The following is a 14017-nucleotide window of genomic DNA, read 5'->3' as shown; positions in this document are numbered from 1 at the left end:
TCTAACCGCCGTTCCTGTCGGGCGCATAGCGTCTCATAATCTCAGTGAAAAAGTAGTGCAGTGGTTTTCAAAAATATTTTCAGTATAAGATGGATTCATAACTTCATCCAGAGCCCTCGACTCTCTTTTAACCACTGTTCATTCAAATTTCATTTTCCGAACTCAACAATTCCTTAATTCTCATCTGCTTCATCATCCATTCATCACATACATTGAACCACCTTCAGTACGCCAGAAACCTAGGCCCTCCGTTTTCTACTTTCCCAAATAATATCATCTAAGGTCCTTAAATTCTTTACCATGTTTTTAAATACCCAAAACTAGGCCCAAGGGTCTTAAAATAGTGTTATGGAAGCTTACAACCTTGTTGGAAAGGTGAAATAGTTGAAAACAAGTAAAATTTGAGAAATAGGGCGTGTGCGGCCGCACAGGGGTGTGTGCGTGCGCACGCCTAGGAAGATTTTAAAAGTGTGCGTACGCATAGAGGCGTGCGTACGCACAGGTGTCAAAACTTTCATTGCCTGTTTATTCGCACGACCTGTGCCAGCACCTCCAACAGACTGGTCTTCCCAACGTGTGCGTGCGCACAGGCGTGTGCGGACGCACAGGTTGCAATTCATCCTTGGATATGTGCGCGCACAAGCTATGCTAGCGCTGCAAACAGAACGCATATCCCTACCTGTGCGTGCACACAGCTCTGTGCATCTGCACAGATCAAAATTTTTGCAGGGTTGTGCGTCCGCACAAGGCTGTGCGTGCGCACATATCAGAAATCATAAAATTCTGCAACTTAGCAAAATTTCAGATTTTCAACACCAACTTTGAATGATCATAACTTCCTCTACAAAATTCCAATTTTCATAAACTTTATATCAATTTAAAGAGTTTTCAAAGATCTTTAATTCTAAATAAGTTTCAATCAATTTTGAAAACCGAGGCAAAAGTTATGATCGAACAAAGTTTACCAAAATCCCCTTTTTACCCAAATTTCGCATATACTCAAATTTACCAAATTCACAAGCCACATCCAACTAAATCAATACCAAACTTCCATTTCCAGCACAATCTACCCTTTTAAATCATGTTGCACCATCCTCAATCATCAAACACCAAGTATATGACACTAAGCTCAATTGTTCCCCCAAAACATTTACCAACCATCAATTTATTCTTATCAATTCTCATCATCAATTTCATTCATACTTATATCAACATCTAATCCACATAAAATCATTCAAATCATCAAACATCATGACTCAACATCATCATTTCCTAACATAGCAATATCAATTTAACATACAACTTCAACCAACTATCATCAACAACCATATAAATCCAACCTATCCTATAGGTCACTAGCCTAAGTGTCCATGAATATTATATACTACATAGAGGAAATCGAAACCATACCTTAGCCGATTCCCTATATGCACCAAAACTCCAATTTAGTAGAAACAAGCTCCCAACCAAAATCCAAGCTTTCAATTCAACTCCAATAAGCAAAAAATAAGTTCTAATAGCTCCCAAAACCACAATAATCAAACTATATACATATAAATCACCTCAAATCAACTTAGGGTTCCAATTAAACATAAATTCACAAGGATTTAATGGCTCTTACCTTTTCCAACATATTTGGATATCAAAACCCAAGGCTAAGCAAAGATTAGAGTGAACCTAAACATCCAAAATCACAAAAACTCACTTATCACAAATCCTAGAAACCCGAAATTTAGAGGAGAAGAACTGAAGGAATTTCGTGGTTACCTTACTACTTTCTTGTATGATTTTTGTAGAGCTCTTCAAAAGGAACGCGTAGCCACAAACGGTGCGGCGATCGGAGCTCCGTAGCTTAAGATATGAGTTAGAGAAGAAGAAGGTGAATATATAGTGTTTCTTCCTTCCCTTCTCCCCTTTCTATTTCTGTTGTGTGGGTGTGTTTAGTTGTGTTGTGGCTGCATGGGTTCATTAAATGAACCCTTATATATGTTGGGCTTGGGCCCAACTTGGGTCCGGTCCAACCCGTTAGCGTTTTTAGCCCGTTTGGCCCAACTTCGGGCCAAACCTTTAAAATTAACGCCCGATTTTCCATTTCTAACATTTTTCTATGGTTTTTTACTGTTTTTACTTTTTCTCGTGCGGTACTAGGCAGACTTGAACTAGTTTAACCGGTTCAACTGTCGGTTCGTGATTTTTTACGGTTTTTCGCAGAAAATATATTTTCTGACTCAGAAAGACCCACTGAGTCCAAAAATCATACTTAAATCCTCAAATTCTCACTCTAACTTTTTGGAATCTAATTTGGGCAATATTAATCACTTAATTAACCGGTTGATTAGTTGTGGTTCTTACACTACTCTAACATCCAACCAAGCATTTTGTCAAACACTTAGAAGGCACAAAAGGAAAGCATGGTAAAATTGCAAGGAATAATAAATTCTACCACTACCCAATGCAAGAAAATAACAATAACAACTCAAACAAGAAAGAAACATAAAACATCAAATTGCATTAATTGAAATTAAAAGTACCAAGAGTATTTATAAAATTAAAGTGACATAAAAAGAAAAATTAACAAGAAGAACTAAGAGAGTAAAGATGCAATAACAAGAAATGCAAGAAAAACTAATTGAAAACAAAAATCAAAACCAAAATCCAGAAGTAAATTAAACTAAGAATCCTAATTTCTAGAGAGAAGAGGGAGTTTCTCTCTCTAGAACTAACCTAAGGCATGTTTCCTACACTACCTAATTGCTCCCCCTCCCCCCTTTCTCTTTCTTGAATTCTACATCAAATAGCCTCAGAAATGAGTTGGATTTGGGCCTGGAAGGCTCAGAAATCGCCCCCAGCGTATTGCCTTTAATGAGGTCACGTGCCTAACGTCACGCGTGCGCGTTGCTGACGAATTTCCTCCTCACGCGTATGCCTTGAGAAAGTTCTCTCTCACGCGTATGCGTGGATGACGCGTGTGCGTGGCCATGAATTCTCTAAATGCTCATTTCTTCATGAATTCTCCACTTTGCATGCTTTTCTCTTCACTTCTTCCATCCAATCCTTGCCTTATGAACCTGAAATCACTCAACAAACATATCAACATCGAATGGAATTAAAGTGAATTAGAGTTAGCTATTTTAAGGCCTAAAAAGCATGTTTTCACTCTTAAGCACAAATTTAGGAAGAATTACAAAAGCATGCTATTTTATTGAATAAATGTGAGATAAGTTGATAAAATCCACCAAATTCAACATAAGATAAACCACAAAATTGGGGTTTATCAAACCTCCCCACACTTAAACTAAGCATGTCCTCATGCTAAACTCAAGAAAGAGACAAAGAGCATCAACATTTATTCAATGCAAACTATCTAAATACACTCTATCTACATGCAATCTATCTAAATTCATGCAATTAGTTGGTCAAAATAAGTCAATTTTCAAGAAAACATATATGAACACAAGAGCTAAAGCAATTACAATAAAATCAAATCCACAATTGAATTGAGTTATTGAAAAGAATTTACAAACTTGCAAGATACGAGATGATCATAGGTGAAAACATGTAATTGAGCAATCGAACCCTCACCGGATGTGTAGTCGCTCTAGTCACTCAAGTGTATAGGATTGATTCACTCAATTCTCCTCTAATCATGTTTTCTAATATTTGTTTTCATCTAACAATCAACAATTATTCAATGCATGCATACAAATATCATGAGTACTTATCCATGGGTTGCAATGGGGCTAGGGTCAAGGTAGGATTGTATTTAGTTAGATGGACTAGAATTTAAATCTTTGATTAACTTAAACTTCCCTCCTAACCTATGACAACCCATTTATTCACTTTTTCACACACTCATACATTCTCTTTCACTTCACAATCCATATGCATTGTTATTATTACTTTACTTTGGGGCATTTTGTCCCCTTTTTATTACTTACTTTTTTTTCGCTTTTCTTTTTTTTATATTTTATATTTTTTTCTTTTTCTACATTTTTTTATTTTATTTTTCTTTTGGTTTTTCTCTTTTTTTTTTTCTTTTTGATGAATTATATACAAAAGTACCAATGCATATGGTTTAAACATTTAATGCATGAGTATGTACCCAATTCCCAAAATTTTAAACAAAAATACAAAAATATACTTTTATCTCACCCAATGTTCCCAAATCTCCCACAATTGAATGATAAACACTCTTACTAGCCTAAGCTAACCAAAGATCCAAATTAAGGACATTTATTGTTTTTCGCTTTAAGGCTAGTAATGTGCTAAATTTAAGAACAAAAGGGTTTAGCATAGGCTCAAAATTGGCTAACAATGATAGATAAAAGGTAGGCTATTTGGGTAAGTGAGCTATTTGAAATAACGGCCTCAATCATATAAATGTATGTATACATAGAATAATGGACATAAAGAATCAAACAAGTCAAAAATTACAATCATAGAAAGAGAATAATACACACAAAGAATAATAAATTCTACCACTACCCAATGCAAGGAAATAACAATAACAACTCAAACAAGCAAGAAAGAAACATAAAACATCAAATTGCATTAATTGAAATTAAAAGTACCAAGAGTGTTTATAAAACTAAAGTGATATAAAAAGAAAAATTAACAAAAAGAACTAAGAGAGCAAAGATGTAATAACAAGAAATTGCAAGAAAAACTAATTGAAAACAAGAATCAAAACCTAAATCTAGAAGGAAATTAAACTAAGAACCCTAATTTCTAGAGAGAAGAGGGAGCTTCTCTCTCTAGAACTAACCTAAGGCATGTTTCCTACACTACCTAATTACTCCCCCCTTTCTCCTTCTTGAATTCTACATCAAATAGCCTCAGAAATGAGTTTGATTTGGGCCTAGAAGGCTCAGAAATCGCCCCCAGCGTATTGCCTTTAATGAGGTCACGTGCCTAACGTCACGTGTGCGCGTCGTTAGCAAATTTTCTCCTCATGCGTACTCGTGGGTGATGCGTGCGCATGGCCTTGACAAAGTTCCCTCTCACGCGTATGCGTAGATGACGCGTGCGCGTGGCCATGAGTCCTCCAAATGCTCATTTCTTCATGAATTCTTCATTTTGCATGCTTTTTTATTCACTTCTTCCATCCAATCCTTGTCTTATGAACCTGAAATCACTCAACAAATATATCAAAGTATCGAATAAATTTAAAGTGAATTAGATTTAGCAATTTTAAGGCCTAAAAAGCATGTTTTCACTCTTAAGCACAAATTTAGGGAGAATTACAAAAGCATGCTATTTCATTGAATAAATATGAGATAAATTGATAAAACCCACCAAATTTAACATAAGATAAACCATAAAATTGGGATTTATCAGGTACTTTACCCTAATTTTTATGCATATAAAAAATATGACAAACAATTCTAGATTAGTATAAAATTGTTTGAAGATAATACTTATAACATATAAACTTCTAGCCAATGAGTTATAACTCAAATGGCATAGTCTTTTCATACTCACCTAAGAGGTTATGGGTTCGAATTTCCTCATCTTCGGTATATATATATTTAAACTTCTAATCTAAGGATTAATTTTTATAATAAACTATATAATTAATAAGTTATTTAATTATATAATATTTTTTTATTAACATCAATGGCATTTGATCCTAGATAATACAAGTAGACATATATTTTTATATAAACTTACATATATAGAAAAATGCTAGTCAGAATTTATACAGGAAATTGTTATTGGGGACCAAAGAAATTAAACGATTAAGGTGGAATATGAGTGAAATTAGGAAGAGAAAAAAATGGCTTGAAAAGACGGCTTAATAACAACCACATGCACCTATTTACACTTTACAGCACCTATTTTTGTGCAATAAGCATCAGAAAACTGACATCTTCCATCTCAATTCTTCACCATCGGTGATGAATCTGTCATAATAGTCATCATTCGACAAAACTCAAACCACATACAAATATAAGAGAAAAAAAATCTTCCGGTTCTACCTTACTCTTAGTACTATTTTTAATTAATTTTTGTTTTAGAGTGAATAGCTTTATTTTATACCTTGCACTTCTAATTCGGAGTTTAATAATTACTCTTTCAAAAAACGTAACTAACCCACCGTGATCATTTGCACAATTAAAAACTACAAGAATCCAACAAGAAGTAGGTCATAGGCATAAGAGAATATTCTTTAGCCAATCGATATACGGAAGTTGCTTTGTTCTTTGATTTCTTTATTGCGCAAACAGCTCTAGTAAGTAATCCATACATGAATATTCTTGTAATTCTCTTGCATGAGATATAATATAACTTAAACATACAAACTAACAATAAATATTTTGTGCTAAGGAGCTGTAGTTCAAATAACATAATTTTTTTATATTCACCTAAAAATCGTAAATTTTAATTTTATTCTTGACTTTAGAAAAATAATAAATGTTTTATTAGTATTGTCTGCAAATGGAATTTAACTTATTTAAAATATATTTTTATTTATATCTAGTTAAAATGAGTCTCCCAATATCTTGTCGCCAGAAACCATAAAACTAAAACTAAAAGTTGAATCTCGCAACTTGAGTAATTGTTGACCATAAAAAAGAAAAGAGAAAAAGGTAAACTGTAATAAGTAGTTGGATATTAAGATCCTCTCAACAACCATTTGAGAAATTGTCAAATGCTTTCCTAACAAGGAAATGCTTTATATAATTTAGAGTATATACCCAAATTGGTCCCTAAGGAATTTTAAAGTGGACGTTTAAGTTCCCAACTAAAATTAATCACTCCGTTAGTCCTTAACATTTTGTGGCGTCAGACAAATTGATCCTTTTTTTCTCATCTCCGTTAACCACTAACGGAGGGAGGTGATGTGTCACGTGACTGTGATGAGTCAGCTGTTAATTCCATGTATTTCATTAGGACAAATTGGTCCCTAGACGGATTGATACAAAACGTTGCGGTTTGGAATAGGGGATGACGTCGTTTTATGAGAGGAAGAGTCTATCAAAACTAAAGAATCTCTTTGCCTTCCCTTTACCAAAACAAAATTACTCTGAACTCCTTCTCTTCTCCTAGGTTTTACTAAGAAAGCCACCACCACGTCAACCTGTAGTCCTCCAACCACCTCCGTTGATATTGTCGACGCTAGGGTTTGAACGAGTCAGAGTTATTACAGAAGAAGGTACTATGAGTGTACCGCTCATCACTGCCACTGCTCGAGGTTAGTATAGTTATTTGTTTATCTATTAAATTGTTGATAGTATAGTTGATCATTGTTGACATTGTTTACCATGCAGTAGCTGTTTCTGTTAGAATACTATTAGTTGCTAGAAATAAAAGTTGTTTTTGATTCTTTGATACTGTTTCACATGGATTACTGATAAGTGTTGTGGTACATACATATATGAGGTTAACATGAAAAAGACACAATATTTCATGATAAACATATCGTATTGATCAATTAATCTGATTATGAAATTTTATCCAAATAAGAGAAGTTAGGGTAATGTTTATTATTGATGAAATTTTATCCAAATTTCATCTGATTAAGGGTAACGTTTAGTATTCTGATATTGATAGTGCTATTCCATATTTGTAAATTACAGATGACTGAGTGGGTTACTCCTGTGTTTCAACATGGGGGGAGCTTTGTGAAAGATAACAAAGGATTTCTTCCAATGGATCTGGACTTAGTGAATTATTTTGACTTGAAGAAATTATTTGAAGAGCTCGGCTACCATGAATTCAAGAAGATGTATTAGTATGATCCAAACATGGAAGCATGCTTACACCCTATTTATGGAGATAAAGAAATTAGAGAGATGTGTGATGCAAAGAGGGAGAACAGAGAAACTAATGAGCTATACTTATTTTTTGACCACCTAATTATGGAAGATGTTGAATGATCGAAAGAAGATGAGATGAATCTTGATCAGAAAGATGATGGTAATAACAATATGAATGAAGAACACACTGATGACGATAGAGAGACCAAGATCTTTTTTGATGATCTATTGCTGAAAACAACCCCCACAATTCCTGGTTTACTGCCCTTGTTTAGCAAACTATATATTTGTTTGGATAGGTGTAAAAGAGGATTTAAGGCTGGTTGCAGACCACCGATTAAATTGTTAGTAATTAATGCTACTTCTCTTATTTCAATGTCATTTGTTATATTTAAATTTCTTCATCAAAATTAACTTTCCCACTTTATTTTTTGCGGATAGTCATGTCTCAAGCTACTCTTTATATTGTTGCATATTTATTGGATGCGGAAGCATTCCATGCCAAAAAGTGTGTTACTATTCATGTGATATTATTGGCAAATATAAAGAGCATGTTACACTTCACCTAATAATATCATGTCTATTGTTGCATAATATAATATTCAATTGTGATATTATTGGCAGATATAATAGCATGTTAGCCTTCACCTAATAATATCATGTCTAGTGTGCCTAAATTTATGTTATGTATAGGAAACACGTTCAAAGGAAATGTACCGAAATGTGTGATACTTGAATTAGTGTAATTGATTATACAAGTCTCTTATGCTCTTGTCTTTTATTTGAATTGAACTGAGGTGAAGTTAATATATAGTAGTGTTCTAATAAGGTTTCGGGTGGATGGAAAGAATTAATCTGTCTGATAAATGATTTACTTAGGGGTCTATGTGTCTGATAAATAAATTTTTTGGGGACTTTACTGCCTGATCTATGATTTTATTAAAGAAGTCTGTATATGTGTTTGTTCATTTTGATGTTTTCTGCAAAGTTTTGCTACCTGCTTTACATGAGGTGATGCCGAATACACACCATAGAAATTATGTAAGACACATTTGGAAGAATTTTTTGGAACATTATTTTTGTGAATGCATATGATTCTAATTTTGGGTAAAGAAAATTTTATTAGACAATTTTGATAGACTATAATATTCGCAGTTACACTTTGATCAATTGTTCAATTACAATATATCCATACACTATAAGCACCTAATTCCCTTCTTTTCCTACCTAGCTATATCTTTCCTACAAAAATACAAACCAAAAAACCTTGCATAAAAAAGAACACACTTTTACATTGACTGCTCTATTCCCTCCTTTTACTTACAATTTTAGTCTTTTTTAATTCATCTACCAAATCTTTTAACTTCTTCATTCTCTCTTCCAGTACAACATTATGCTGGCTACTTTGCATTTCATGGGAAAAAATTTTGTCAAACCATATAAAAAATTCACAGTGTGAAAGATTCTAACTTTGTCTGTGGAAATTGAAGGGAAAAATGCACAAAATCAGAGTTAACCGATGAATTTTGCAATGCAAAAAGAAGATACTATACCCAATGTTCCTTACCCTATAATAAGGATATCCAAAGAAAGGTCTTCTTAGGTTCTTATCTGTTCCAAACTCCACAACAATGGCATAAGCTCCGCAGTGGCATCTTGAATTCTCCCCTCTTGCAATTCCAAATTTGAGGCCACTTGAAGCACTGCTAGCACTACCATCTCCGCTATCTCTAACTCGTCGACGATAAGAGCTTGACGAATTTTCTCCACTTGCCATGGTTACATGTTTTCAGAGTAGCACACGAAGATGATGATGACCTTCACGCCGTTGTTTTAGGATTTAGGGTATCATACAAAAGTGTTCTTAGTAAAACCTAGGAGAAGAGAAGGAGTTTAGACAAATTTTGTTTTGGTGGAGGGAAGGCAAAGAGATGCTTCAGTTTTGATAGACTCTTCCTCTCACAAAACCTATTCCAAAACGCAGCGTTTTGTATCAATCCGTCCAGGGACCAATTTGTCCTAATGAAACACGTGGAACTTAACGGCTGACTCATTACAATCACGTGACACATCACCTCCTTCCGTTAGTGATTAACGGAGATGAGAAAAAAAGGATCAATTTGTCTGACGCCAAAAAATATTAAGGACTAACGGAGTGATTAATTTTAGTTAGGGACTTAAACGTACACTTTAGAATTCCTTAAGGACCAATTTGGGTATATACTCTATAATTTAAAATATTGATTTAGAGGGTGTGTTTAATTATTGTTATATATTGATGGCTATACATTCCGTTAAAAATGGTGTGGTGTCAGATAGACTTTCAAATTTCAATCAATTGTCCTGATTATTTTTTTAAGTATTCTGAGAGTAAAACAAAAAGTTTTATTATGTCACGCACATATATCAAAATAAATTTGTTACAAATACTCATTAGTAATTTTTTATTTAATTAATACATTAGTACCAAAGTTATAATTTGTACAGGGAGGACTTAATAATTTTTCTAATAATAATAAGCACTTTTGCTTACTATAATTTCTAATTAATTAATAAATACTAGATTAAAAATCTTAGGCTGGACAGAGGTGATTTGATGTCCATATTTTTTTAAAATATATTTTTCACATTTTAAAATAAGTAATTTTAATGTAGTAAAAATATAAAGTTATACAATAATTTAACGAAATCAATTACCTGGTCTTTTCTTTTAAAAGAAATGTGAGCATAAAACTTCTTTCACTACACTATGGTATGCATCAAATTTGAATCTATTCGAATACCAAATTGTGGTCGGTATGCAGATTTAATAAAACAATTAATGTAATCCACTAAAATATATTAAAAATTGATGTAGGTCTATCCAATGAGAAATGGCAAGAAAGAAAAGGATAGATATTTTTTCAAGAAAAGTATTCGTTTCAATCTCGCTATAATTCGTACTTGCATGGATCATCAATTAATTCATTTTTCTAATTTCAAATGATAATCTTCATGCCTAATCTCTACTTCTTCTTCATTTAACGGAAAAACATAAGAGAAAAGATAAGAGTTAATAAATTTATTATAAAAAATAAATTTAACAAAATTTTAACACCAAATAACCATGCAAGTACCATAGTAATTAGCTCATAATTCATTGGTCTAAAAACTAATAACACAATACACTTATCCCGATTCCAGAAAGCTTTTCATTTGCAAGAACACCACCAACATGGCCATCATTATTATCAACCACCATTGACGAACGAAAAGCCTCTTCCTTCAGTTTTAAAGGTAGCAATGAATAAAGTAGGATATAAAGTCTAAATCCAATTCTAACTTTATTAGTGGATTAAAAACATGTCAATTCTAACTTTATTCGTACTTAATTCGTGAATATCCAATCTTATTTGCGAATTAGCAAAAAATACAATATTATTATATAACCCAATGAATATACAAATTAAAAATTTAACACAAATAATATTATCATCCCACAAACAATACAATTATAATACAAATATAATATCAATAGTCTTTTCTTAAGATTAGGATTCTTGTAGTTTGAAAAGACTTGGTTGAACATTAGTGGCTATAAGTTCTTTTTCTCAAGAATATGATTCATTGGAGACATCTTAGACAATCCTAAAACATTCAAATTAAAACTTATTTAATACAATATTAAAACATTTAAAGATAATAGAATCACAACAATTTTACAAAATTACAGTAATAAACATTAATTTCACAAAACCATAGTAACAAATATCAATTTTACAATAAAGCAAAGAAAATTCTAAAGAGAATTTTAAACCATAGAAGTTAAATCCTAAACTCAATTTCATAGTAATCAATTCCAAACTCTAAAGTAACAAAATTCTAATCCTAAACCCAATTTTACAATAATCAATTTCAAATTCTAAATCCAATTTCACAGTAACAAAATTCAAATCCTAAACCCCAACTTCTAAGCAATTTCATCAAATTGAAATTAAAATATATATTAAAAACAATTTCACAACAAAATTCAAACATTAATTTCAAAAAAATCTAATAATAGAAATGGCAAACTTACTTGCAATGGAGGAGGTGGCCAACTACATAGGAGATTCCTCATCGTGGAGCAGAAGCAGTGCAGATTTTTCGCGGAGCAAAGGTGCAGCTGGATCAATGTCATGTTGTGATGCAAAGACGTGGTTTGAGCGAATTCGTCATCGCAGAAAAGAGGCGGAGGTGCAGTTGGGGAGGCAACGTTGGTGCAGGCGACATAGACACTGTGAGCAGCAAGCAGCAAGTGACGACATTGAGAGAGAAAGGAGAAGGTGAGCATCGGCGAGGGAGGAATGCCAAGGACAACAAGACAAGAAGGTGATGGACGCCGGCGAGGGACGAAAGTGATGGACGCCGAAGGGGGTAGTAGCCTGGACGACTGATGAAGTGACGTGCGACGAATTTTCGACAGAAAATGTTAGCAAGGAGACATTGAGTTGTAGAAAGATTGATAGGAGAGATTAAGGTTCTCGGGGGCTGGTTGCTAGGGACTATGATCTGAGAGAAGAGATTAGAGTTGTGTTATAGTTTGATATTTATATATCATTGGATAGAATTGGTTAGTAACTTTTTACTCCAAATAAGAAGTCTTTGATTCAACTCTTATTTGTAACATAATTTTATACAACATAATATATATATATATATATATATATATAAGATGTGAGTTGATCAAGTAGGATTAAGACTCAACTCATACTCTATTTAATCTACACAAGAACTCATTCCGCACTCAATCCTATCCTCTCATACCCTATTTAATCTATACAAGAACTCATTCCACACTCAATCCTATCCTCTCAAATTGGATTGGATTGAATATTCACGGATAGGATATATACAACCACCTTTATCCAATTCTGTCCTAAATAACAAATCTTTAGTGGCCTTCTGCATTCCGAGAAAGAGATTATGCCACGTGTTTATCCTCGACTGGGCTTTTAGACCCGATCCCAAGAGATCCATGTGGCACAAATCTTTCTCGGTAACATGCAACACTTCGACGGGATACGTCCCATTGAGGGCCGACACGAGACACCAACAGAATCCCTTCGAAATCTCAGAGTCACTGTCAGCACGAAACCACATCTTGCCATCGTTGTCCATGGCAGAAACAATCCACACCTGCGTTGTGCAGCCCAAAATCCGGTTCTCTGGAACTCGATCCGAATTGTCGAATGGTGGAAGCAGTGATGCGTAATGTAGAAGTCTCTTCACGCGTTCTATGGGTTCTGTTAGGGTGTTGAATTCCGAGGCCAGACGGTTAAGTTTGACGGTGATGGAAGACGGCGAGGATGATGAGGTTACCGGTAGTGACGGCGCCGTTAGGATGGGGTGGGTTTGACTTTGAATTTTTATTGAGGAGGAAGATATGATTGGTGGTTTGAGTTGTTGATGTGTTTTTCTGGTGTTATGTTTTGAGGAAAGAGAGGGATTATCATTTGATGGTTGAGTGAATGAGGTGTGAGATGCGGTCATAAACGTCGAAGAGAGCATTATTTTTGTTTTGTGTATTGGTTTTGGCTTTGTATTATTGAATTAATTTGAGATTGTGGAGAATGAAGAAGAGAAAAAGGGAAAAAATGGAGGGAAATTAAACGGTGATGAGAGTGAAAATGAGATCCAAGAAGAGGGGAAAAATAGAGTGCATGTTGGGGGGTTCATGAGGAAGATGGAGATATATAAGCAGGGAGCAAAGCAGAAAGCACAGAGGAATCTATGTTATGTGTGTTCGAAAGAAATAAGAATTAATATCTTCTTTAATTCTTATAAAAATGAAAAAGGAAAAAGAAACTGAAGAGAATAAAATATTCATTTTTCGCAACGCACTCAGCAGCCTCCACAGTGTATTTGGTTATTAGGTCATTCTCACTTCGGTTGAGAAGGTTATTAGGTTACGACTCACATGTATGATAAATTTTTAAAAAGTTTAATTTTGATAAATTTTTAGTAATTTTTTGTTGTTACCAATACTCATGTGTAGTTGTCTTAATGTAAAATTAATAATTAAAAATTATTAAATAATTTAATAAATTTAATTAAATTATATTTAATAGTTTTTAATATCAATTTCATATTATAATTTGACAACTGAATATAAATTTTCATCAATTTTTTAAAGTTATCAAATATTTTTTTAAATAAATATGTGGTAGATAAAAAAAATATTTTTTAAATATAACAATACAAAATTAGATAAACATTCAAATATTTTTTATTTTGTA

At 33.4% G+C, this 14017-nt stretch overlaps 2 long non-coding RNA genes across 2 annotated transcripts; one reads left to right on the top strand and one right to left on the bottom strand.

Moving 5' to 3' along the window:
- The first annotated feature begins 4534 nt into the window (after window positions 1-4534).
- LOC140182880 (uncharacterized) lies at window positions 4535-8787 on the top strand. Its single transcript, XR_011879136.1, has 2 exons — window positions 4535-7195; window positions 7581-8787. It is a non-coding gene; the product is annotated as an uncharacterized lncRNA (long non-coding RNA).
- A 2019-nt stretch (window positions 8788-10806) lies between these two features.
- LOC112784933 (uncharacterized) lies at window positions 10807-13801 on the bottom strand. The gene is made up of 2 exons (XR_011879135.1): window positions 11818-13801; window positions 10807-11022 (listed from the first exon to the last, which is right to left on the bottom strand). It is a non-coding gene; the product is annotated as an uncharacterized lncRNA (long non-coding RNA).
- Window positions 13802-14017: the final 216 nt, after the last annotated feature.

The sequence above is a fragment of the Arachis hypogaea genome, chromosome 20 (assembly GCF_003086295.3).
Source record: "Arachis hypogaea cultivar Tifrunner chromosome 20, arahy.Tifrunner.gnm2.J5K5, whole genome shotgun sequence".
Lineage (NCBI taxonomy): Eukaryota > Viridiplantae > Streptophyta > Magnoliopsida > Fabales > Fabaceae > Arachis > Arachis hypogaea.
The sequence above is the reverse complement of the archived record's forward strand: the minus strand, read 5'-3'. Positions and strand labels throughout refer to the sequence as shown.